At 44.5% G+C, this 27,291-nt stretch overlaps 1 long non-coding RNA gene across 1 annotated transcript in view; it reads left to right on the forward strand.

Moving 5' to 3' along the window:
* The window catches only part of LOC128324044 (uncharacterized), a 46,019-nt gene extending 20,589 nt beyond the window's left edge, over nucleotides 1-25,430 (forward strand). The window contains exon 3 of the long non-coding RNA XR_008306597.1: nucleotides 25,152-25,430. This is a non-coding gene — a long non-coding RNA (uncharacterized LOC128324044). The remainder of the gene's footprint in view (nucleotides 1-25,151) is intronic.
* Nucleotides 25,431-27,291: the final 1,861 nt, after the last annotated feature.

Here is a 27,291-nt window from a genome sequence, read left to right on the forward strand (position 1 = left end):
ACACAATGGCAGCCTCCTTCTCCTGAAGTGGCTCTTTCCTAACTCACGATCCCTCTCTTTGCAGACCCTTGCCCAAGGGACCAAGACCCTTGATCTTTTTATCTTCCGACCAGTAAAAGTTACATTTCAACTGACCTTAACCATCACAGGTTACTCCTCCCTATCTGCATATGGAATCCTCACTGCCCAATCACCACAGTGGCCTTCTCCCTAGCTACATATGGAATTCCCACTGCCCAATCACCATGGTGCTTCTGCTTGTGAACTCTCACAAGAGCTGCTATGCACAGAATTAGCCATGAATATGCCTTAGATAATTATATCTATAGATTGATCTTGGCCACCAGACACCAAGTCGTGGTTAGTTCTGGCCTACCAGGACATTTTTGTTGCTAAATTAGATTGCAGAACATGAGAGAATCAAATAATTATTCCCAGTTTCCTGAATTCATCTTACTTTCCTGAATTCAAAACATGCCTGTTTCATAGATCAAACACCTCTCAGCTGCCTTTCATTTATGGTGTTGTTCTGTTGATCAGTCATAGCATAAAAGCAACTTTATGCAGTATCAGACTGTCTGATACTGGTCTTGGGAAGAGATGCCCAGTCTTGCTGCCTGAGAACTTTTAAAAGTAGAGGTAAAGGTAAAGTGTGCCATCAAATCAGTGTCGACTCCTGGTGACCACACAGCCATGCAGTTGTCTTTGGTAGAATACAGGAAGGGCTTACCATTGCCATCTCCTGCGCAGTATGAGAGGATGCCTTTCAGCTTCCAACAAATCATCAATGCGCATGCCCTACCACTGATCCCGAGGCTGTCCTGTTCCAGATAGGGACCAGTGCAGGTGTCCAATGGTTAGCATGGGGCAAGGTTGATTAGGTCACATCAGGTCATGTCAGGTCAGTTGGTCAGTCAGGCCAGGACAGGGATCAATGCAGTGGTTAGTAGCTGAAGAAGTCCCAGTCTGAGAGCTGAGCCTGGAGAATGCTCAGGATAATGGGATGTTGCTTCAGCAGCAGTTCACTCCAAATGAGGCTCAGACACAGGACTTCTAACTCAGGTTCCTCCCCAATCCTCCAGAGATTACAAAGGCTTAAAGGGGCAGGGACCTATTCCTCAGGTGTATATTCCTACTACAGGGTGTGTGTGTTTCTACTGCAGAGGCTTAATTAAGGCTTGAGTGAATCCTCAAACTTGGAGGATGAGGGCAATAGTGTATCCTCAGGATGTGGTTGAGGCATCAGCTCCAAGGAGTCTGGGGTACCCTCCTTTGCATCATCCTCAGAACTCCCAGCATCTTCCCTTGACAAAGGTATCTGCAAGGTTGGGTTAATGACAAAGGCTCTCTTTTCATCTACAGGAAAGAGCTATGTTTTCATAGCATTCCCTACAACAGACATACCCACAACTTCACACATAGCACAAACAAAAGAGTAAAGAGCTGTCTCTAGCTTTTGTGGGGCCCAGAATGCAAACAGTTTGGAGGGCCCTCCATTTTGAATGCAACATTGTTCTGGCCCTGTCAGAACTAGCAGAGTTCTTGTTGCTGTGCTACAGTGTGGGGCCCACCATAGGTGTGGAGTCCTGGGTGACTGCCCCCGCAGCCCCACCTTCAGCCCTGAAAGAATGCCTGAAGGTCCACAGACAACTCAACAGAGATACAAGGGTTGTCAGCAAGGATTATTTTGATAATTAGCTAGTGTATCATCACTGTCAATGTGTCATCATCATCATCTAAAGGACATACTGTTAAAAACACTGGTAAAGAACAGTGAAAAGTGATAAAGGCAGTGTGGTTATATACTGTAGTCTAGATTCAGCTGGCTGGAGCCATTCCAAAAGTGTGGCTTAACCCAGTCAAATGAATGAGAGCTTAAGATAATATGAGCCAGATCCTCTAAGGAAGAGAACTTCAGTTTAGAAAGCATATTGAGGTAGTGAGGTAGGCAGCCAATTGAGTACATCCAGGAGCCCCCCACTTCACTACCCAGGAGGAATAAGGTCTTTCTTGGATTTATCATTAATGGAATAAAGAGCAGATTAAGAGGAATGGAATTGAATTATTATTGTCATTAGTTATAGAACTGGTGACATAGTATCTTGGACACTTCTGGGGCCTATCCTTTTCTAAAATCAGTACCAGTTGGGAGAAATAATGTAGGTAAGAAGATTAGAAATCATGTAGGCATCCTGAAATGAGGAATTGCAGCTCACAATTATGCTTGAAGGCTGGAATTATCTTGAAAGGCTAGGTATATTTATCATCTTATTGGACCCTGCTGTCCTTCTGAGCAGGGTAGTGGAAGCAGTGGTAAAAAAAAGTGGCATGCTCTCTCTCTCCCTTTTCACCCCCTTCACTGTAATCTTTGGGAAGGGAATAATGTCAGGGATGTGATAAGAAGCAATTCACTATGCTGCTGCTACCAACTATGCTCACAATCACAGAGATTGTCTGGAACCATGGAACATGTTTTTAAAGCAGAACACCATAGCAAGATTGGAGTGGACCCTGGGATAAATGTGAAGATGGGTCCTTGCCTGCCCCACTTCCCCACCTTCTTCTTCAGAGAGGCAAAAGGGGGAAAGTAAAGAGCAAGCCATCACTCAGGCGGTGGGCCCCTTCACCTCAGGGCCCTAGGGACATTTGTTGCTGCCCCACTGCTTTGTTCAATTATAGCTACCCCTGGACAAGTAATCATGACCCATGAGCAATCTGAACATGTAAACAAGTTCAATGTTAGCAAGGCATCAGCTGGAAAGATTAACTGGAGGCAGAATCACCACACAGTCCCAGGAGATCAAAAGCCAAAAGACAGCAGGAGAGTGAGGCAACACACAGTGTACAGGACAAAAAGGCCAAAGACAAAAAAATCCATAGCCATGGGACTGAATTAAAAAATGCTGCTAATACAGGGCTGAAGCAGTCAAGGGACAAGGCAGAATTCAAGGCAGAGAGACATGCACAAGGGTCCAAGCGGCAGCAGCATGGAATGTAAGTGATGCCTCCTAGACAATTGCATAAAAGAGCTCAATGGGGTCATTGTAATGGTGGAACCAGTACCCCTGCTGCTGCTGCACTCTAGTAATATAGGTTCCAGGCAGAAATTTAGCCAAGAGAGTGGGTGGCACGGTGGTTTGAGTACTGTGTGACCCAGGTCACGCAAAGGACCTTTGCGCATGTGTGGAGGAAAAACAAATGGCCTCCAAGCACGTGCAGAGGCCCAGAACGGGTAGAAACGGGCAGAAGAAGGCCTGGACTGGCCCTCAGGACTCATGGAGAGTCTGGTGGGGGTCGGGGGAGGTGCCACCCCCCCTCCAGCTGCTGCCACAGCTGTATTAGTTTTTGAACAAATTTAGCGTGCAGTAGGGGCTTCAAACCAGGCTTGATTTGGTTCTAATTCTAATTGAGCCAGTCTTGTTTTGTGCACATGCCTAGTTATTTCAATTGCTGCCAAGCATTGAACTTATGGTCACAGAATTAGGTCATTCACACAATCAAAAATTGTGTTCTATCCAGTTTTGGGAGTTGTGTGTGCTCCCAATTTTTGGCTGTGTGGAAGCAAGGTAGGAGAAAAACCTGAGTAGCTTTTCCTCCTACCTTGCATCTACACAATAACTTCTAGCAAGGTTTTCCTCCTACCTTGTTCCACATAACTGAAAATTGGGAGCACACTCAGTTTCCAAACCCAGGTAGAACACAGTTTTCGATAGTATGAATGGCCTCAGTATGCCAGTGCTGGGATGTGTGACTAGCTCATGCTTTTGTCCCCTCTCTACCTTGTCCCCTCTCTACCTGGGTACACTGAACCCAGAAGCATAAGAGGGTTTATCATTCAGTTTAATTCACCTCAGAGAGTGATTGTGGTATTCTTTTTCTATGTATTAATAAGCTGATGCATAAAATAAGATAAATAAGAACTTATCTTTAATAACATAATAAATGTAAACCAGTTTGAGAACTTTTGTATTGAACAGCAATAAATAAATAGTAATAGTAGTAATATCAATAGTTTAAATGTGGGAATAGGAAAATCATGCTCCCCTACTCTGCACTCTTTGGAATAATAATAGATTGAATGCTGCTCATGTGCCCACACGAGTGGCACTGGGGTGCTTGTTTGAGCTGTTATTGGGAGGAGGAAGTCTTACCACATACAACAATCCCCTGTGCAGGCAGCAAAGAGGCAGCCTGCTGCAATGTAGCAGGGCTCCTCCATGCTGCAATTGGGGCTCTATAGCTGCCGCTTCCTGGCAGCCATTTTCAGAGCCCCGATGCTGCAGATGATCATAAAGATGATCATAAAGCTCAATTTCTATCCTACCTCACTTTTTGCCTGGGTAGCAGATCTGGGCTACCTGGGGCTGCAGCTGCTGGGTCAGGAGACCGCTCGGTCTCCCAGACGACATGGGCTGCTTGGGTATGATGGAGTTTACCCAAGCAGCCTGTGTTGTGTGAATGACTTTAAAAAGTAGAAAATATTGGGCTAGATGGTTTTACTCCGTATAAAGCAGCATCATATTATTTTTGCAGGAAGGAGTGTGGCAGGGACCTGGTAAAAGGCTAGGCTCTCAATCTTTCTTTGAATGCTAATGCTTCATAATCTGTAGGCAGAGCCTGGCTCCTGCATGTTTGCATACAACTGTTGTTGCCAATGATAGAGAAGTTGTTTTCTTTTCAAATATGATCATATCTTATTATGATGGGTGGCTGCCTTGACCACATTCTGCTGGCTACCTAATGGCCATACACCCCCTGGAAGATTGTCCTTCGCTCTCACAGCAGGGCCAGAAGCCTTCCCAATATGTTTTCGCTCTCGCTTCTCCTTCAGCAGTGATTCCTGAGGAAAATTCGTGCACACTCTCACTCATTGTATTGTGTGCCTGCCATCATGATGCCAATCCAGCCTATGAAGCACAGCCAGAAGCAGTCCCCACACACAGTTATGCAGTAATATCCAAATCTGCTTACTGTCTGCCACTGTGACTGAAGAAGTTTCTGTAATAATGTATTAGCTAAAGCTTCCAGATTATCCCCAAAACATCAGCTTTAACAAAGGGGTAATGCCTCTTTAATCCCTGCATGATCCAGGTTCCAGTCTCTGCAGGACATTAATTCACAGCTAATACATGGATTCCCCAGCAGTTTGCTAATGTGGTTGTATGAGAGGCCCTGGCTTGTCCAGCCAGCCCAGTTCTAAGCCTTCCCAGTGTCAGCCCAGGTCTTTCCCTCTCTTTTGTCTCATCACTGCAAGATAGAAGGCTCAATCTATGCATGGCATGAGAGTTCTGTGACTGGAACTCCCAAGGACTGGGGACATGGTATGGGAGGGTGGTGGTGATCTCTCTGCCTCTGTGCTGATTCCCTGATTTAAACTGCCACCCTCTCAAGCTGCTATTAGTCATGGAAAGAATTTTTTTTGTACCCATAATTTTTCCTTTTTACAGCTAATAGCAGTTGGGGGTACTATTCAGATCAAGACCATTGTATATGGACAAAGAGTGTTAGATCTTCCCTCCTCTGTACCAGAATCCTAGTCCAAATCAGCTTCCCCTGTGGTTTTTTGAAAAAGACTATGAACTTGTCTGGCATCATGATACGTCTGAACTGGCCCTGTCTCCAGGCAATCAGGGATGTGTGTCTAAGGTTGGGAGGTGGTAAAAGCTGAACAGGAGCACTGAGGCCCACCAGTTCTGAGGTTAAATGAGGAAAACAGAAGCAGGCAGAGTTAAGAAGCCACAGCCTATGCCATTGAGCAGGGGCGTAACGAGGCTGGAGTGGGCCCAGAGACAAAATTTTAAAATGGGCCCCTCGCTGATACACACACACTCACTTCACATATGACTTGCCTCTGGGGGGGCCCTCGAGGCATGGGGGCCCCCAGGCAGCAGCCTCCCCTTGCCTAATGGTAGTTACGCCCCTGCCATTGAGCCTGATCGCCTATTTACCTCAGAGACATGAGTTAAACCATTCAACTGTAATGGTTAGCCTTTCGAGACATTTCTCTTTTTCTGGGAGAGGGGAAAGATTTCACCAGCCAGCCCTGGCAAAGGCCCTCATCACAGCTTTTCCCACAGCTAAAGACAACAACAGGACCTGTTCCAGACTGTGAGCTTTACTATGGGGGGAAGTAGCTTTGTGGTGATTGGCTAGTAAACACTGTCAATCAAGAGGAATTTAAATTTAGGAACTTCCTCTGGAGAAACTTCCTGAGAAATTTCTGACCTACAATTGTGTTAACTAGCCTTACTAGAGCCCCTCTATGCTGCATATATCACCTGGGAAGTTTATACACAGCAGGCTTTACTGCAAACCTGAAGTTGTCCCCAAAAATGACACAAAAAGTGAACCTTTTTACTTTGGATATAAATCAGGCTACTCTAAAGTGCAGTGAAAAACCCAAATTGTGTATGAAGTGCTCCCCAATAACTCTTCAGGGTAAATCTGGCTGATATGTGAATGCACCCCCTCCATTCCGGAGGAGATGCGAGTTAGAATTTGTTTTAGCTTTAGTTAGTGATTCTATGAACTCTTCCTTTACAACCATTCTTCAAAGCTGTGATGCTTCTTACTCTTTCCATACTGAATCTGCAAGCCTTTTCTCTCCCCTCCATAGCTCTGATCACATCCATTCTATTCTTATTGCAAGTCACAAGGAGTCTTACATCCCGGTGCTATACATGTTTATTCTCACCGTGTTCCATGGAGCTTACTTTGAGGAAAGTAAGTGCATAGGACTGCAGCTTTATTCTCAACCCCACAATGTTTTGTGCAATTGTCTGCAGTTGCCCTGGATTAAAAATGGCAGTCTATTATATGCAGTGTCTTCTGCAAGATTTGCAATGAGAGCACCATTCTACAGGAGACAGCAATGGAAATGTCTTGGGGGAAAGATAACAAAGCCTATTTTAACACCATTGCCCCCCTTCAAACACTTCTGACAGCCAATAGTCTTGGGACTGCTCAGAAAACACACACATCATGAACTCCACACTCCTCATCTTGATTAGTAGGACTGAAACAAAGAAGTCTTTTTAATCAGAATGTGACTTTTCACTGTGGTTGCTAATGAACACTCCAGAAAATGATGGCAGTGGGGAGAAAAGTGCTGGAATCTCTCTTTCTAGTAGTAGGACTGAGGATCATCTGTGCCATGCAGGTGAAATACCCCCTTCCCTTGAGGAGCTGTGAGGTGGGATGTCTATTTTATTAGGTAGGGTGGTTGTGTGAAGCCCCGAGATTGCTCCCAAACCTTCTGCTCCTCCCCTGAGTAGCCATGATTTAACACCCAGACTTACAGTGAGGTAGGAGGACAAGTGCATGCCTCTTCCCTCACTCACTGGTCGTGTGAGTCGTCAGACTGCTGGCAGCCATATTGGTCATAGAGGAGGGAAAGGAACGGCCCGGCAGCACGGATCTTTCCCATTGCGCCGAGCTGTTCAGGCCTGATCTGGCTCATGTCATATGGAAGCAGTAAGGTAGATTTCTGGCTTCCCTTAGGCTCCCGCATTAGGTAATGAGAATGACCTTTTTGTTTTATAGGCTTCTAGGAAGTGACATCTTATGAGCCTCTTTGAAAGTATGGGTGTCCATTTGGTAATTTCTGTGCTACTGGGTGGTGTCTGTGAGATTCTGTGAATCTGTATCTATCTGTTATTACAGACACATAAAATAAGAAGTGTATATATGTATAATATAATGTGCATATTTATAAAATAAGAGACAGTTGATAACCATACTTCTAGTCAGCCTGAGCTTGGAGGCAACAGAGTTCAGGCAAGTAAGCAGTGGGTAGGTAGATGCGCATTCTGGGATTGGAGCTGGAGGCTTCTGGATGTCAGTTAGCATCCACATTTTGAATGAGATGGAAAAAATATTTGCCTTTGGGGGGCTCATCACTGTTCCATCATAGCAGGATAATCTACCAGTAAAAGGGAAATTCATGTGTAGATCTATTTGGTTCTATAGCAAGTAGGAAAGACCATTAGGAGGACTGTGTGCTCTGGGCATGGATACCATTTTCAGATTTCGGCAAAGGTACAAATGTCACTTCATGGATTCCTTTCAAGTTAAAATGTGAAAATCTGTCTGTTTCAGGGACATTTATGAGAGGCTATCTTCTACAATCTTATTAATTTAGAAGTCATTATAGAACATTTGAGAACAAAAAACAGGACTTGGGTCTTCATTGCACAAGCAGTGAGTTTTGCTGTGGACAGTGTTTCCAAGATGATTATCTCTTACTTACGTACTATCAGGATCTGAATTTCTAAAATCTAGAATTCTGCAGTTTAATATGAAACTGAAAATTTCAGAGAAAATGTGTAGTATCCCACATTAGAGCTGGACTAGGAAGAGCTGGGTTCAGATCCCTACATGGATGTGCAGTTCACTTGGAGGCTTTACTGCAAGGCTTTACCACGGGTTCAGGGCGTAACAGATACTCCGATGCAAAAAGAGGAATTTTTTTTACCCCAGATATAAATCGGGCTAGGTTCCAATACAGCGAGAAAAGCCCAAATTGTGTACGAAGTGCTCCCTGAAATATCGCACAGACTTCGGGATAAATCTGGCTGATATGTGAGCGCACTCCCACCCTCCCAAAATAAATTTGCAGTAAAGTTGCCATCTGAAAAAGCTCTTGGTGGTCTTGTGAGAAGCACTATTTCTCAGGGTTGTTGAGATGATAACATAACTCCAGTAATGCTGCCCTGAGCACTGAGAAGAATACAAATGTATGTTTCTTCTCCTTCTCCTGTTTTAAAATAAGATGCTAGGGCTCATGGCAATGGGGGAAAGCTTAAAATGTGATAGATAGATAGATAGATAGATAGATAGATAGATAGATAGATAGATAGATAGATAGATTACAGTACAATGAGATCTTATCCTGAAAGGTTCTGCTAGTTAGTCAACTGTGTCATCACTATATACTTATGCTCTAATACAGTTTATCACCAAAATATGCATGAAGAAAGTCTCAAGTTCATGCCCCCAAAGTTAAAAGGATCTGGGATTGCAGGCCTGGGAAAGTATAGGTTCCACTCAGAGGCATGGTCCTGGCCAGATGTTTAGTCTGGCTCAATGCAAAGTAGTTTCATATGTTCTTAGGTAAAGCTGTTCTTGTTCTCTGCTGCTTCTGTGATGTCAGTAAAGCAAAACACAGTTCCTTTTCCTTACCACATCTTAGCTGTGCTGTGGGACCTAGACTGCTCCCTAATTAGCTTCCTGGTGTGATTTAAGATGTTGGTTTTAATTTTATAAATCTTTGAATGGTTTTCCTCAGAGGCCAACACCTCTCCTTTTGGTGTGGTACCAGAGCTGCAAAGAGACTCTGAGGCCCTTAGGTATGTTTAGAAATAGAATAAAGAGTGTTTAAAAACAGAATGGTTGTTTTTTTTTAAAGTTAAGATTTTCATCTAGCACATTGTAAAACTCTGATATAGACACGTAAGTTGGCTATGTTATAGTTTCTGGTACTTTCAATGACTGAATTACCTCAAAATATCTGAAACTGTCTGTTGTCTTAAATGGAAAGAGTACATATTTTCAATGGATATGATATATCTGCAGGTGGGGTGGGTGGGAGTCAAATGTGTAAATAAATACCCCCCCGCCGCCAACATTTAAGTGTATGTACAAAGCTAGCATATCAGGGAAAGGCCTAGAACCCTTCTCCCTAACATGTTAGTTTTTGAAAATATGCAAGTAGTACTTGGAGAAATGCTCTATTTTGGAAGATTCAAAACATGAATTTACTGGGTTCAAAACCCCTGAGTGCACAGTGAATTGGACTTGGACTGCTTGGGACTTCAAATATACCCTGTTATGACTCCCCCCTACCCCCAACGTAAGATATCATGCTCTTTCCTGGAGGCTTTTCAGACAGCAGACTTTACTGTGGGTTTACCACGAGGCTTTATTGGATGAGTATGGCGCAAAATGGATATTTTGACACAAAAAGAGGGTTTTTTTAAAAACCCAGACATAAATTGGGCTAGGTTCCAATAGGGTGGGGAAAACCCGAATCGTATGTGAAGTAATCTCCGAAATCACACAGACTTTGGAGTAAATCTGGCCAATATGAGAACACACACACACCCTCCCAAAGTAAATTCATAGTCAGAAAAAGCTCCTGGTGTCTGAAGAAAGTACTAAGTATAGTTTGAAGAAATAGCTTTATTCAGACTCACACAAAGCCAGGCTACAGAGGCCTAGCTTTTCTCTCTGGATCCCTTGCAAAATCTGGCTCGGATTAGCCTCATACACAAACTAGGTATAACTGCAGCAAAAACATTTATTTATATGTTTGTTGATCAACCAACCAATCATATTTTTATACTGCTGATATATACATCTCTAGGCAGTGTACAAAAACATGGACTGGATTTCTAAACACTGCACCTACCACCACTGCTTCCTTCCCCTTCCCTGCCCCACATTCACCTACAGTGGCATGGAGAGCTTGCAACACAGCCTCTCTCTATTGGATTCTAGGGATGTGCAAACAGGTTTGAATGTGTTCGGTTTGACTTTTTCCCAGTTCAACCATTTTGGCGGCTGCCGCGCCTGCGCAATGGGCCTCTGCATGGCCTGGGTCATGCCAGTCCACGCAGAGGCCCGTTGTGGAGGTGTGGCGGCCTCCAAAATGGTTGCCATGCTGAGGGGGAAAGGCCGAAGAGCAGCTGAAGGTTGGCTGATCAGCCAATGAATTAAATAATGGCGGCTGGCGGGGGAGGGGGAATCTCCAGGGAACCCCCCGCCGCCTCGGACAACTCCCCTGGAAGAGGTATGTGTAAAAAACAAAAAAAATTAAAAACTAAAACAACTTGCGAACCCCACCAAACTGAACTGGGAGTGGGGTTCAAGGGGGTGCCAGACCGAACTGGCCCAATCCGTTTTGGGTTCAGTTTGGACTCGAACCAAACCAGACCAGCCTCCCTCTTGCCCTCCCCCTCCCCCGCCCCACTCCCTCTTGCCCTTCCCCTCCCCCACTCCCTCTTGCCCTTCCCCCTCCCACCTGCCCCACTCCCTCTTGCCCTTCCCCCTCCCACCTGACCCACTCCCTCTTGCCCTTCCCCCTCCCCCTGACCCCCTCCCTCTTGCCCTTACCCCTCCCCCTCCCCCACTGCCCCCCTTCCCTTGCCCTCCCCCTCCCCCTGCATTTTTAAAATTTCTTCTTACCGGCCCGCCGCTCCTCCTCCCGGGCGGCAAACAGTTAAGTTCCGCTGCCCGTTTCCGTCGCACCCCAGTCTCCCACGGGCTCCTCCTGGCCTCCACGGCCTGTTCTGCCGGCGGGCCCGCCACACCACGCGGCCTGCTGTGGCCGCTGCCGCCGCTTGTCAGTCGTTGCAGCTGGCTGCAGGATAGCCACCGCTCCCCCCATTCCCACCTTTTGCCCCGGTATCAGGGCCCACTGCGGGCTGCCCGTCCGCTGCCGGGCTGGCCCCGCAACCACCACCCGTTGCCCTGCCGCCGCCGCCGCCATGGGCCTCAGTCACCGCCGCCATCACCCCTCCGTTGCCCCGCCACGGCCACGGCCGCCATTGGGCCCTGTTGCCCCGCTGCGGCCAGCATCAGCCCCAGTCGCCACCGCCTCCTGCTGCTGCTTCGCCGCCGCTCCCAACGCTCCCAACATGGCCGCCTGGTGCCTGCGGCCGTGTCTCCCTCGGCTGTTCTGGGCATGCGCGGAGCGCATGCCCAGAATGGCCGAGGGAGACACGGCCGCAGACACCGGAGGACACGGGTGCACACCCAGGGACTTTATTATAGAGGATGGTCTGCAAGCAGTTTGGGCACACATCCCCCATCTAGGGCCTAACAGAGGCCTCACCCTGAGCTCACTGCATCACCACTGTCAAATAAAATTTGCAAAGGAAAAGGGAAGTGGGTGGCAGAAGGAGAGGACTCACAGTGGGATTTGGGGAGCTCCTTCATGTTTCTGAGGACATAACTAAGAACTTGACATTGCCTTTAATCTTAACAGGCCCAGATTTAAATCTATTTATTTTAATGTCCATTGGATGCTCAGCAAATTCATTAATGTTAAGCAGGCCCATTAAAAACCAGGCCTAGAGGAGTTCATGGGATTTGAGAGATGGAAGGGTCCTTTGAGGCCTTCTAGTCCAACCCCCTGCTTAATTCAGGAAGCTGCTACATCATACAACATACAGCTGCTCAAGCCTCTAGCGAAGCATATGACACACTGTTGCACTAACAGCTCTTATAGTTAGAAAATTCTTCCTAATGTATAACCTGAATCTGCTTCCTTGTAATTTCAGCAGATTGGTTCTAGACCTGCTCTCTACAGAAAACAAGTCCATTCCTTCTTCTATGCAATAGCCCTTCAAATACTTGAAGATAGCTTTCATATCAGTCTTCTCTATATCTGGCCTATTGACTGTAATAAACAACTCCAACTCCTCCTCCTCCTCCTCCTATTACTACTACTACCACCACCATACTTAGTCTTCTCTTCTCTAGGCTAAACATACCCTAGGGGTACCTGCCAGACCACATCCACCCATATGAATCTGCCAGGGCCCTCCACTCATCATCTCAGGCTCTGCTCATGACCCAACCAATAACAGAGATCTGGTTGGTGGGAGACTAGAGACAGTGCCTTTTCGGTTGTGGCCCCTCGGCTTTGGGATGCCCTCCCTGAAGAGCTTTGCCATGCTCCCTCCCTCAGTGTTTTAAAAAAAATCTTAAAATGCACTTTTTAATGGAGGCTTTTTAATGCTCCTTTTTGTTGTTGTTGTTATGTCTGGTAGGTTCTTTAGCTTTTTATAATTTTCAGTTTTTAGCTCTTAAAATCTCTATATATAATTCTCCTGGGTGTGCCTTGGAATGTGCATCCCAGTGCTCAGCTGATTGTCTGTGAGGCGGATGCGCCTGATTGGCTGAGGTGCACCCAGGAGGATTGGTCGCCGCTGCGGCGGGCCCAGCCGCGGAGGCCAGAGGAGGAGGTGGGCCTGGCCCGGCCGTGGAGGCAAAGCCCAGGAGGGGGTAAAGAAAGTGCGGGGGCAGAAGTGGCTGTGGGGAGGAGAGGCGGCTGGGCCCGGAAGCGGAGACTGGGGCAGAAGGGAGGGGGGAGAGGTAACTGCCAGCCCCAAAGTGCGCACAGATGCTCTGTGCGGGGTTGGCTAGTAACCTTTAATTTGAACCTAATAATGATTGTGGTTTTTAATCTGACAACTTTTTTGTTTAATTTAGTTAATTGTATTACTTTTATTGTATCTTGTGTCTATCTTATTATTGTGAGCCACTCCTAGCAGTAGTGCACTGGAGGGATGGGGTATAAATGTTTTAAACAAATAATAAATAAATACCCAGCAACCATTTTTCATAGAATTTGGTTTCCAGACCCTCACAATCATTCTTGACCGCCTCTGAACCCATTCCAGTTTATCAATGTCCTTTTAAAAATGCAGTGCCCAGAACTGGACACAGTGTCTGACAGCAAGTCTAAATTACTTCTGAGCACTGTTCCTTCTAAGGTATGTACGTGCATACGTGCACACAAAATGTCAGCCCCCCCCCCCCAGCTTTTTCTGGCAGGCACGCAGTCTTGCCGTGCTGCTGCTCTTGCCCAACTGCCTGCCAAGGTCCTTGTTTCCACCTATCCCCGGCCAGGCTGGGCCGGGCCGGGCCTCCTCCTCCTCCTTTTCCCTTCCTTCCCCAGCCAGACCTCCTTCTGCTTCAGCTGCAGATATCATCTGAAGTCTCGCTGGATATCTTATCCAAAGTTTCATCCCCTCTTGCGAGACTTCCGTTGAGATCTGCAGATGGAGCCAGAGGAGGACGGAGGTGGAGGTGGTGTTGGTGGTGGAGAAGGAGGCAGAGGCAGAGGCAGAAGCAGAGGCAAAGGAGGCAGTGTTGGTGGCTTCCACAGCCCAGATCCTCTTCAGCACCACAGTGTGGTCACTGCGAGGAGGGAAAAGGCAAGATTCTGCCAATATAAATGGCAGAATATCAAGGGCGGGGGGAGTTTATCCTTTCCTAGTCTGTGTGTGTGCATGTGTGTTAGCACTCAGTGGTGGTGGGGGTGCTTTGTGTTTGGATACTTGAGGAACCAGCAGCATCTCCAGAACCTTTCTGCAGTGATTGTTCAGTTCATTCATTTTATTTTTAAATGGGGTTTACCAGGAAATGGCTATCTTCTGAATCCTAAGTGTATAATGCACTAAAACACCCCAACTTCTTGAAAGTGGCTTCACAATTTGCTAAAGTGACCATTAAGCATTTCTCCCTTCCCCACCAAAAATCTATTTGTATGCACTTGCTTCATCACAGGAAACTCATTTTAAAAACCCTTCAAGTACAGGTTTGTCTTTAAATCCTAATGAATTGGGATAATTCAGTATGTTGTTCAAAATTTCTTCAGCAAATACAAAAAATAAACATAAAATAAAATTCAACCCTGCACACTTGCACTGAGAAGATTCTAAGTTCCCCTCCCTGGCATCTTCAGAGAGACCCCTGCCTGCTGCAACTTTGGAGAAGCCGCTGCCAGTCTGTGTAGACCGTACTGCACTAAATGGACCAATGGTCTGACTCAGTATATGGCAGCTTCCTATGTTCCTATGTTTATCTGTCTGTAAATTTCTGATGTTAATACCTGCCCTGAAGCTTTGAATCCAGGGGCATAACTATAATAGGGCAAGGAGAGACAGTTGTCTGGGGGCCCCTGCCTTGGGCCCCCCCCAGAGGCAAGCCACATGACTGACTCCCCCAGCCACGCACCCGACCGGGCTTCCTTCAGTTGTATCCATCCTCTGAAACTGATGTGAGTGTTAAGACCTGGAGATACCAGAACAGTATGCCTTTCTCTAGTACTATTAATCAATCAATCAATCAATCAATCAAATTTGTACACTGCCCCAAACTTTCATCTCTGGATGGTTAACAATAGCATAAAACAAGTTAAAATATATACAAAAACTTAAAACAATTTAACAATTTAAAAATCACCTACAAATTAAAACCTTAAAATGACTTGCATTGTCCACAATTTACCACTATTCAGCCTCATTTAAGATTTCTTTACTTCATGAGCTGAGCTTCATTAGCGGGGGTGGGCATTTTAAAATCTTGTCTCTGAGCCCACTCCAGCCTTGCTACGCCCCTATTTGAATCAGCTCCAAAAGATGGAACAAAAATGTACAAATTAATCAATCTACAGTTAAGGCCCTTTGGCTAATCTAAGGCATGTGTTAGCTCCAATCTCCAGGATATTTGGAAAGAAATGGAAGACTACTGCATGACTATCAAAATATAGTGGCAACTAACACTCAGGCAATCAACATTTTACAGGATAAGGGTAAGAAAGCAAGGATGAATTAACATTTAAATAAACAAAACTTAGACAAGTTTTATTTTTTAATTATTATTTTAATTGTTTTTATATTATTATATTTTTAAATTTATTTTATATTATTTTTAATTATTATTTTAATTGTAAACCGCCCTGAGCCATTTTGGAAGGGCAGTATATACAATCAATCAATCAATCAATCAATCAATAATATTTTATAGGCCACGTTTAACCACCAATGGCAAATGCAATTGCTTTTAAAACAGAAGACAGATAAATAGAATTGTAAAACAGAATTCTTTCCTTCCATATTTTTGGTGTGCGTTTGTTGTATCTATCATGTGCTATCATTGTTGTATCACATGTGCACATAATAATGCACATGTGCCCACACTACCTTGATACTGCCACCCAGAACAAAATCCATTCTGCTCACTGATGAAAAAAATTAGAAGGAACACTGCTCCTGAGTAGTCCTATTGCAATTAAGTGATCATTTAGAGTAACACCTGAGTAATACTATTTTGAATAACTTAGTCTAGATGTCAGCCAGTATTCCAAGTGAGGTCTGACCAGCACTGAATAGAGTGAAATAGAGTTATAGCCTGCCTTTTTCCAGGCATTATGCAAATGGGGATGCTGTACCCAAGAATGTACTTGAAAGTCTAGCCCCTTCTTTGGCCCAGGCAAAAACCTGCCTCCCTGCTCCCCATGCTTACAGCATTTATCTGCTCAAATGTTGTACTTGTGCAGAGATCCTCTTCTGATCAGAATGTTGGGGTGCTCCAGTTTTCTATAGTACGGGGAGGACCTCTCCACTTGTCTCTGCAAGGGGACAACCTCTGGAAGCATGGAGAACGGGTGTGTATGTGTGTGCGTGCAGGATTTCACACACATCACAAAGGCTGTTTAGGGCTTTACAAGTAAGCAAGCTTTGAACTGTGATTGGAAATAGACCAGCAACTAGTGAAGCTGCTTCAAAACTAGTGAGATGCCTTTAGCATATCTAGTCCGTTAGCAATCTCACTACAGCATTCTGTACTAACTGAAGTTTCTAAGAAGTATTCAAAGGCATCCCCACTACTTATACTACAGTATAATCTTGAGATTACCAGCACATGGATAACAGTGGTTTGGTGATCTATTTCAAGAGGAGTCATAATTGTCACACCAGCCAAAGCTAGTGAAAGGTAGGGATGTGTATGAACAAGTCTGAAGGTCCTTTTGCGGACCGCCGAACTGGTTTGAAGGTCCAGCGTTTTGGCTGGTTTGGCGCAGGGGTACCTTTAAGGATCAGGGATGGTGCTTCTCTCCCCCCGCACACACCAGCAATTTTAAAGACAGTGCTGGCAGGAGAAATATGGTGTGTGTGTGTAAAAGCACCCTTCCCAATCCATAAATGTAACACTCCCGCGCCCTCCTGCACATCCCTAGTGAAAGGTACTATTTGGCCCTGGCAGCCACTTGCGCTTTCAGTGACAATGCTGTATCCAACAGCACCACAAACTCTGACCGATTCTTTAATGAAAGTGTGACCTCGTTGAAAACCAGTTGAACAACACCTCTCTGGTCAGATAAACCACCCGCCATAGAACCTCCATCACATACTTAGGGACATGTTGGCAGGTATGCCATCTTATCTGAACGGAGCTTCAGTTTATTGGCCCTCATCCACTACATTACCAATTCCAGGCACTTCCTGATGTTCAGCACTTCCACTGTTTCACCTGATTTTGATGCAAAGAAGAAACAGAGTTGAATGTAATCAGCATACTGACGACACCTCATTTCAAATCCCCAGATCACCTTACTCAGTGGGTTCGTGTAGATATTAAAAAGCATGAGGAACAGAATAGGATCCTGCAAGACATCATAGCATAAATGAGCCAAACAGTAATCCTCCAACACCACTTTCTAGAATTGACCATCCAATTAGGAGTGGAACAACTGGAAAAAAAAGTGTCACCAAGCCCCAACCCAGTTTAGGCTATCCATGGATATCATGGCCAACCTACTGAAAGTTACTGAGAGGTTCAAGAGAATGAACAGAGACCTTCTCCTGGCACAGATTATCCATCAGGGTCACCAACATAATTTCTGTGTCAAAACCAGGACTGATGCTAAACTGAAATTAATCTAGATAACCAGTTTCAGTGACTGAACTTGCAACACAACCACCTACTCAAGCACTTTGCCCAGGGAGGGGATATTTATGATCACCTAGATAGATTGACTTTTATTAGAGAATGTTTAACATATGGCTTACAAAAGCAGCAGTGAATAGAATTTCCCAATAAAACACGGCCGCATACTAACAAATGTGTGGTTGCAATGGTACAATCCTTGAGGCCCAGAGAGAGTTACTTGAGGAGTGTCTTATGACCACCTCTTTCAAGCAGGTGAGATCAAGGAGGTTGACCAGACTAGTAAAGAGGCATTAACTATCTCCTGGATCCAGTCCCTCAGTCCCCCACTGCTACGTGTTATAAGCCATTAAGTGCAAAGACTGGGCATACAGGTGTTGGGCTACACCCCTCTCTGAGGATGCAACTTGACTACATCCACAGGCCACAACTGAAATTCATCCAAATTTTAAAAAAAAATGTTCAGAGGACAGACTGGATGTCTCTTCAGACTCTATTGTAAAATTAATAGAGTCAAGATTCTGGCAAGTGTAAGCAATATCCTCAAAGTGTTTTGCAAATAAGTCACAGCAGCCAGCCAAGGATCCCACTATACCATCATGGGTGCCAAATTAGAGGAGTCCCTGATCATTTGGAACAGCTCGACTGGACAGCATTCTGAAGATGCAATAGTGATGGAAATTAAGGTTTACTACTACAACAACAAATATTTATATACTGCTTTTTGACAAAAGTCCCCAAAATGGTTTAAATAAGTAAGTAAGTAAGTAAGTAAGTAAGTAAGTAAGTAAATAAATAATGAATAAGATGAATTCCTGTCCTCAATGGGCTCACAATCTAAAAAGAAACATAAGACAGACTCCAGCAGCAGCTACTGGAAGAATACTCTGCTGGAGTTGTATAGGGGCAGTTGCTCTCCTCCTGCTAAATAAAGATAATCACCACTTTTAAAAGGTGCCTCTTAGCTCAGTTAGCATGTTTGTTTTGCCACTATCAATGACACAAAGTAGGCTTGATAATGAACTATTGCTTGCATTTGGTTCACCACAGGTTACACTCCTCAAGAAAGAACAATTACGTAGCTTGGGAGTGCTCCTGGATCCAAAACTCTGGATGCCTTCAGATGTCACACAGAACTGCGGGTCCAATGGACCCATGGTTCCATGCCCCTTCCCCACACTCTCCTGTCTGCATTCAGACAAAATGGAGAGCTGCCTCTCTCAGTCTCACTGACTTCAGAGAGGAAGGGGAACTGGCTGCCAGGGCTTCCTTCTTTAATGAAAGACAGCTTTGGCAGCCAATAACAGCTGGAGCAAGGGAGGAGCTTCCTCCCTCAACTTCGATTTCATGAGGGGGAAACTGCAGTGCCAGCATTCAGACATAACATTGGAACTGCAGAACTGGAGTTAACAGTGGTAAAACTCAGAGATAACTGAAGGTATGAATTGGAGCCCAGGGAGGGAAACTGTGGGTCCATTTTTGGCCAAACTCCAGTTGCCCACATTCAGAAGTTAAAGAAACTGGAGGTGAAGGGTTTTGTGTTATGTATGAATGTATCCTTTCTCTGGTTTTTATATTGTATGAGGTTGAGGCAGTGGCCAAGAGTTCTTTTTTCCAGCTTCAGCTGATACGTCAGCTACGCCCATTTCTGGAGGGAAATAATTTTAAAACAGTGGTGCATAATCTATTAACTTCCAGGCTTGACTACTACATGGGGCTGCCTTTGTACATAGTCTGGAAACAGAATGCCATAGTCTGGTGCAGAATGCGGCAGCCAGACTGGACTCTGGGATAACCCGAAGAGACCATATAACACCAGCCTTAAAAGAACCGCACTGGCTACCGATATGTTTCTGAGCAAAATACAAAGTGCTGGTTACCTATAAAGCCCTGAACAGCTTGGGTCCAGGATATTTAAGAGCATGCCTTCCTTGTCATGAACCCTCCCAATGATTAAGATCATCTGAGAAAGTCTGGTTATGGCTACCACCACCTCATTTGATGGCTACTTGCGACCGGGCCTCCTCTGTGGCTGCCCCGGGGCCCTGGAATGCACTCCCTGTTAAAATAAGAGTTTCTGCATCTCTGGCTTAAAAAAAAAAGACTCTTAAGATGCACCCATTTTCTCAGGCTTTTAATTAATGTTAGTTGATTATATATCATATTTGTTTTAAGCATTTTATCCTGTTTTCATATTGTATTTTAACCTATGTACACCACCTAAAGGTAAAGTGTGCCATCAAGTCGATTCCAACTCCTGGCGCCCACAGAGCCTTGTGGTTTTCTTTTGGTAGAATACAGGAGGGGTTTTCCATTGTCTTTTCCCGTGCAGTTTGAGATGATGCCTTTCAGCATCTTCCTATATTGTTGCTTCCCAATATAGGTGTTTCCCATAGTCTGGGAAACATACCAGTGGGGATTCAAACTGACAACCTTCTGCTTGTTAGTCATGCATTTCCCCTCTGCACCACTTATTGTGACTATGGACACCAGCTAGGGATCCACATTTCAGATGGCATAGAAATATGATAGATAGATAGATAGATAGATAGATAGATAGATAGATAGATAGATAATTCTAATAAAATCAACAGAATGGCAGTTGCTTTTAATGGTGTACTCTCTACGCCCTTCCTCCTAGGGCTAGAGCTCTTTCATTTCCCAGCAGCCAAAGCAAGGAGGAGACAGGTGTTCTTCTGCCTGAGTTGCTTTCTGTTGGTAAGTATGGCATTGTAGCACTCTCCCAGTTGTAGGTATTAGTCGTTGCAGGCCTTGCTCCCTACAGTTTGACTGAGAAATTTGACAGATCAGATCTCAATAACCCACATCAGCAGATGGTGCTTTGCTGGCCTTTATGGGATCAATGAGAGCTGAGAAAGGTTGAGGAGCACCTCAGGACCCCTTGATCCTCCCCACCTTTTATGCATTTGTGGCAGTTTTCTATTCTGAAATCAGAAGGGAATGTTGATGTAATATTCTCTTACAGCAGCTACCTGGCAACAAAACAGGGCTGAGATAACAAGCTGTGGCTTTAGGGTTGTGCCAGCAAGGAGGCTAAAGATGCTCAATTTCAGTTGATTATTTGCAGTTCAAAGGGCCCATTGGAATAATCCAGGTCTTCGGTTTCACCTGGAAGTAACTGTAGTTTCCAGCCTACACAGAAAAGCTTGGAAAAGTGGCTGAAGTGGTAGCATAAGAGAGCCTAATGGGGCATTATCAAGATCCTGTAGCAAAGATAGTTACCCCTTTACACTCTGACTTATCAGTGTGTATGACTTAGACCACTGTCATACAGTCAGGATGATTAAACAGTTGGCAGTGGGGGAGAGTCCCCCATCATTTCAATGTATGTTTATTAGATGCAAATGAAGATTCTTATTTTTGTTAATTTGTTGTTTTGAGTGTGGAACCACGATATTCAAATTCAATTTACTTCAGATTAATATGGAAGAGATATTCAAATTCAATTTACTTCAGATTAATATGGAAGAAGTCTGAGGCTTGATCATGTGGCTTTAGTTTGGAATGTTTCTATGTTGGTATCAGAAAGTGAGATGGGCAAAAAATGGCCCAGTAGTAGTTGGACCAATAAATAGTGTCTGGACCAATAAAAATAGTAGTTGGACCACTGCAATTCAAATTGCAGTGTTAATTTGAATGTTCCTTATATTGAAATGGAAGAAAGAGAACCCATTTGAGGGGAAATCCATATTATTTTTGAGGGCTCCGTCTTAAACTTTGGCCAGTTGGGATTGGTAATAGAGAGGACTGGTAAAGAGATGAGTCTGATAATACTTGGGATTGTAGTTATAGTGGAAATATCAAATTGGGGGCGGGGGGCGGATCTCTTCCCAACAGATTTCTCAGGTTTAGAATATCGGCTTCTTTATACAATCAGCAGAATCAAGTGGTAAAGCTTTTCTTAAACTTTGCCACGTTTGCTATGGCAAATAGGTAAGGGTAGGGGTGTATTGAGGTTGAAGTGGGACCTAGGACAAAAAGTAAAGGTTAATACTTGGGCCCCATGCCTTCTTCTTCTACTGCCACCACCTACCTTGTTTTTGTTGCAGAAGCACTATGTGGACATGGTGAAAAACAAAACATTCTCAGCATGCCCTATCATTTGCTATGCAAATAATATCATACACTCCAATCAGGAGGCAGCAGTTTGCCACTGAGTCAGGAGGGGAGAATGAAGAGTGGGCTGTTTCCCAGCCAGTGGACACTCCCTCATGGGACATTCCCCTCCATTCAATTACAGCTACGCCCCTGTGTGGGTGCAGTGTGTACTGTATGTTTGAATGTTCCCCATGAAAAACAATCCACACAAAAACAAAACTAGCACATTAAGAAGATTAGGCTTAACACTTTTTCCTGACAAACTAGCTTTCCACAGACAGGGAGGTCATTCACACAATGAAACCTGGGTCATTCTACCCAGGTTTAGGATCTGTGTGTGCTCCCAATTTCCTCCTCTGTGAATGACCTCAGGGAGTTACTGATACGGAGAATTCACAGCCACCCGATGTGATGTCCAACTATTGGTTTAGATGGCTTTAAAAGGGGATTACCCAAAATTGATTACACATTCAAGGTCTATCAGTGGCAGTAATTGCTAAATGGAACCACCAGCTACAGGTGTAATGTACACTTTTGAAGACAAGATGCTGGAGGGTGTGGGAGGACTGTTGCCTTCAGTGTCTTGCTTTTGAGCTTCCAGAGTCATTTAACTGGCCAGTCAAAGCAGAATGATGGACTAACTGGAACCATCTTATGTGAACCAGCCGAGCTGGTCTTATATTCTTATGGGAGAGCATTCTAACTTGCAAACCCCACCTGTAGGCTCAAGTGGTGCAGTCAAAGATAATCTTGGACTGTACCACTTGAGGCTACAGGTGGAGTTTTCAGATAGTAAAAGCTCCTATTGGCACTGGGTTTCTGTATACTTCCACATTTGTCAGGGAGAGCCAGCCTCAGGAGGGAGGTGCTCCTACACTCTCTCTCTCTCTCTCCAGATGTCAGGCCTGCCAGCATTTCCACTCAGGAAAACCAGGTGCTACAGTTAGTATCAGAGCCCCCCCACCCCCTTAATCTAATTCCTAAAGCTTTCCAGTTCTGTTATTTATGTTGCATCTGTCTAAATGCTGCTGCTTCAAGAAATAGTATAATTTCTTGGAGATGCTTTTGCCCATTGTTTGTCATTTAAAGAAATATCAAGTTCTTCTCCCCATCTACATTTTAACAGCACCATAGGAGGTGACTCTGTATTTTCATTCTTATCTGAGTAAACAAAAGAAATAAAGGCTGCAGTGATTAAACTGCCAAAGAAAAGGGCCACTTTTAAAAGGCAAAAGTTCCCCCCTGCTGATAAACACAGAATGACTGCTCAGAAATGAATCCTGGGGGGGGGGGGGAGTATGCCCTGTGCTGCATGGAGAGGTCATTTGTCTCTGGTGGGAGGCGGAACAGACATTCTGATTACTGGTCACTGGAGGTCCTGTCCCTTTCAGGAGGTGGGGTGGAATTAAAGGGGTGCTAAAACCAGGAGACAATTTTCTATAAATCATTTCACTGTACAGGTCACATCTGGCAGCAACTTTACTGAAGTGAGTAATATTTACTGAACATGAGTTTATTCAAGTTATTGAAATGTGTAGGTGTTTCACTTTGCTGGCTGTAGGATTAATCAAATGTGTTTACAAAGCCACTGCCTATTAGTTAAAGGGAATTAGAGGATGCAGGGAGGGGAGTTGTGGCTTCATAATGACATACTCATTTTCCAATTGTATAATTTCCTACCTGTACTCAGGGTGACTTGAGAGCTGGATTGGCAGAAATCTTACATAATCATTGTATGGGTAGCCTGGGTTGATCATGAGCTATACAAATCCCTGTACTTTCATTGGTTGTAAAAGAAGCCGGTTACAATTAGGCCTTGGAGTCTGAATGGTTCGTATTTGGGCTAAATGCATTCAGCCAGAGATCAAAGCCATGAGGGTGTTAAGCCAGTCTAAACACAGACATAAAAAACCAAATGCACCATATATTTGATTCTAACATCATTGTCCCTCCCTTCAGTAATCACAGAATTACTGGCCATCTATATCTTGCAGGGGTGTGGGTGGAATCTGTTTAGTGAGCCTTACAATTTGTATTTGTTCTTCTGTGGCTTGGCCTGTGGTATTGTCCATATCAGGAATATCAGAGAGGGAGATCATGACTAATACATTGCAAAATATGCTACTTCATTTTATCTTTGCCAACTGTTCCATACATAATGTTACAGCTTTTAAGATCTGGTATTTCCACTAGAGTGCAAAGGAACAAGTAGGAAGTGTGGGTCTTTCTCTCATGCATGGACCAAAGTTCCCAGGTATAAATGTATCATCAGGGGGATAGATGACTGAACAAAATGACCTTTGGACTGTTTTATTCGCCTTCTTTGATTAACTATGATATGTACTGAAAGGTTAGTCTTCTGTTTTTATTTTAGCTGAGTTTTGTTGAAACATCTCCATGAAAGATTAGAAAAAATTATGGAGTCACAGAACAAACAGACAGAGAACTCATGTAGATAGGGAACAGAAGAAGAAAATATCTAGGGCTTAATGGAAACTAAAGCAGAGACAAAGGTTCCAGTTTTTCTAAACTTGCTCACATAAATAAATACCATTTGAAATAAATGGAAGTTCCTTCCAAGTACTAATTTGGCCACTGAGCAGGAGACCTATATCTAGGAGCTCCTAGACTGTGTACCCGGTTCTTAAAGGGTGGCCAGCCTCTCATGAGTCACAGACCTCTTCCAGGTCACAAGGATTGTTTATGGAAAACAAGGTGGTAGCTGGTTGGAAAATCTGCCTCTGTTCCAACATATGCATGAAGGAATGACCCCTTCCCACTTTGTTTTATGGTTTATAATTTGTTTTGTATTTGCCTTGTTCTGTGTCCACTCCAAGCTCTGTAAGGGTTAAAAATGTTGCTACAAGCAGCTCTGAGGTAAAAATTATCAGCTGCAGAGTTCTGGAGAGAAAGTTGTAAACTGTTACTATTGGTTGTCTCCAGGCAGAGCTAGCTGTTAGTTAGCTCTGCCTACTAACAGGTAGAGGTGGGCGCACCTATTGTTAGCTCTGCCTGTAGGCAGAGCTAACAATAGGTGCGCCCACCTCTACCTCCTGAGATAATGTGAAAAGAACGAGGGGGCAATCGCCTACCTGTAGTTTTCTCCAATCTATAAAGTTGTTTACTTGTCTCAATAAAAATTGCCATCATTCACACTAGTGCTTCGCAGGGGGCGGGGCAGGGGCGGCCAGAAAGCCAGACATGCCAGTGGGGGGGGGGGGGGAGGACAGGGGTGGTGGTTGGGCCGGCCGGAGGCGCAGGTGCTCTGCACCCGGCTCAGCTAGTTCTTATTTAATATCAGAGTATTTTAGGTTATGTTGTTCATAACAGTTGATTTTTGTAACTGCTGGCTGGTTGTGGGCCGTAATAAATGATGATAACGATGATGATGATGATGATGATGATGATGATGATGATGATGATGAACAAATATGCACACACATGCTCCTTTTTCCAGCCTTACAGATGCTCCTCCATTTCTATAGGTGTGTGAGTATGCGCGCATGCACACAGATGTGCACATACATATGAATATGAATACAATGAATATTTATATACCACTTTTCTTCCAGCAAAAGAAGAATGGCTGATGAAGGCATATGAATATGCTGAAATGGCAAAACTTACTGTATTAGTAAGAGATAGTCATATAGAAAACTCCGTAGAAGATTGGAAACCCTTTTTGCGGTATATGAAAAACAATGTGAATTTGGATTTATTAATGGGGGTGAAATGTAAAAATAACAGTTGGGGAATTTGTTATAGTAATGAAACTAATAGATTACTATGGTGATGAAAACAAGGATTAGGACATAATAACCAGATATATAAATACGAATAAAATATTTACATGAGAGCAAATATGGATGTTGCAGTATAACTGTGTTTAAAGATGTATGGGAAGTCACACTGTAATGTAGAAAACTAATAAAAATAAAGTGGGGGGGGAGAATATTTATATACCACTTTTCAAACAAAAATCCCAAAGCAGTTTACATAGATATAAATAAATAAACAAAATGGCTCCCTGTCCCCAAAGGGCTCACAATAAAAAAAGAAATATAAGATAGACACCAGCAACTGCCAACAGCCACTGGAGGGATGCTGCGCTGGGGTGGGATAGGGCCAGTTACTCTCCCCCTGCTAAATAAAGAGGCCATTCACACAATCAAAAACTGTTCTACTTGGGTTTGGGAACTGTGTGTACTCCCAATTTTTGATTGTGTGGAAGCAAGGTTAGAGGAAAACCTGGGTAGAAGTGACTGCTTCCACACAATCACTTCTACCCAGGTTTTCCTCTAACCTTATTTTTATTATTTTATTTTTATATTTTATATCCTTCCTTCCACATAATCAAAAATTGGGAGTACATGACCTCACTGGGGCTATTCACATGATTAACAAAAATTGGGCTAGGATTGCCTAGCCCGATTTTTGTTAATCGTCTGAACCACCGGGCTTGGCTGCAAGCCCGGTGGTTCTAGAGCAGGTAAGCCCTGGTAAAAAGCAGGTTTGCGGAGCGAGCGCTCCACAAACCTGCTTTTTACAATCATGAGTAGCTACAGCGCGCCTTCACGCCGCGCCTACTCATGAGTAGACACTAGTGTGAACCTACTAACAAGTAGACACTAGAGCTGCCTCCCAGCTCGGGGGTTTCCCTAGTATGCCCTGCGCGCTTGCGCAGGGTATACTGGGGCTTGTGGGGGCTGCGTGGCCCCCGAGTTCCCCAGCCCCCGCCGGCTCCGTCTCGGAGCCGGCAATCGTGTGGGTGGCCGATCCAGGTGCCCAGGCCTCCCTCTCTGCTCGTGAGTGGGGAGAGCGGGCTTAGCATGCTCTCCCCGCTCACCCGAAGAAACTGGGTCTCACGGATCGTGAGACTCGGCTCATTGTGTGGAAGCAAAGTAGGAGGAAAACCTGGTTAGCTTTTCCTCCTAACTTGCTTCCACACAATCACTTCTACCCAGGTTTTCCTCTTACCTTGCTTCCACACAACCGAAAATTGGAAGCACACACAACTCCCAAACCCAGGTAGAACACAGTTTTTGATTGTGTGAATGACCTCAAAGAGAATCGCCACTTTAAAAATGTGCCTCTTTGCTCAGTTAGCAGGGGGCAGGTTATACATGCCTTTTCATGTATAGGTTACATATCTTTTCCCTGTACACTTCCTTACTTCATTTCTCTCTTCAAAGCTATGTAGATAAACAGCTCACTGACTGAACCACGTCTCTGATTCCCATTCCCAATCACTAATAGTTCCTGAAGACCACAGGATAAAAGAAAGAAATATACACACAGAGGTCCTGTTCCATGAAAGCAAATTTGTTTTGTTTGTTTGTTTTAAAGTTGCAATCTTATTGCATTCGTGTTTTACAAAGTTTTTCATTTTTAGGCAAACCTTATTTCTCCCTTTCTTACAATATGGCTGAGATCTCATGGCCACTCCCCACCCCAGGGTTAGCTAGGATCAACATGTGCACATGACAGATGATCACGTTCACTGCCAGATTGCTGCGGTGTGGCCCCCACATGATCCTGGTTAGCAGTTCTGAGAGAATAGACTGTGGCAGCCATTGGCCTCCAGGGAGTTGGATGCAATCCCAGCATCCCTCGCAGTGGCTCTCATGCTGCCCTCACACTGGAAAGTCTTCAGTGTCTCATCAGGTCCCATTGGCCCTGATGCCTGAGTGGGTAGAACTCAGCAATCTCCAG

The sequence above is a fragment of the Hemicordylus capensis genome, chromosome 4, assembly GCF_027244095.1.
Source record: "Hemicordylus capensis ecotype Gifberg chromosome 4, rHemCap1.1.pri, whole genome shotgun sequence".
NCBI lineage: Eukaryota > Metazoa > Chordata > Lepidosauria > Squamata > Cordylidae > Hemicordylus > Hemicordylus capensis.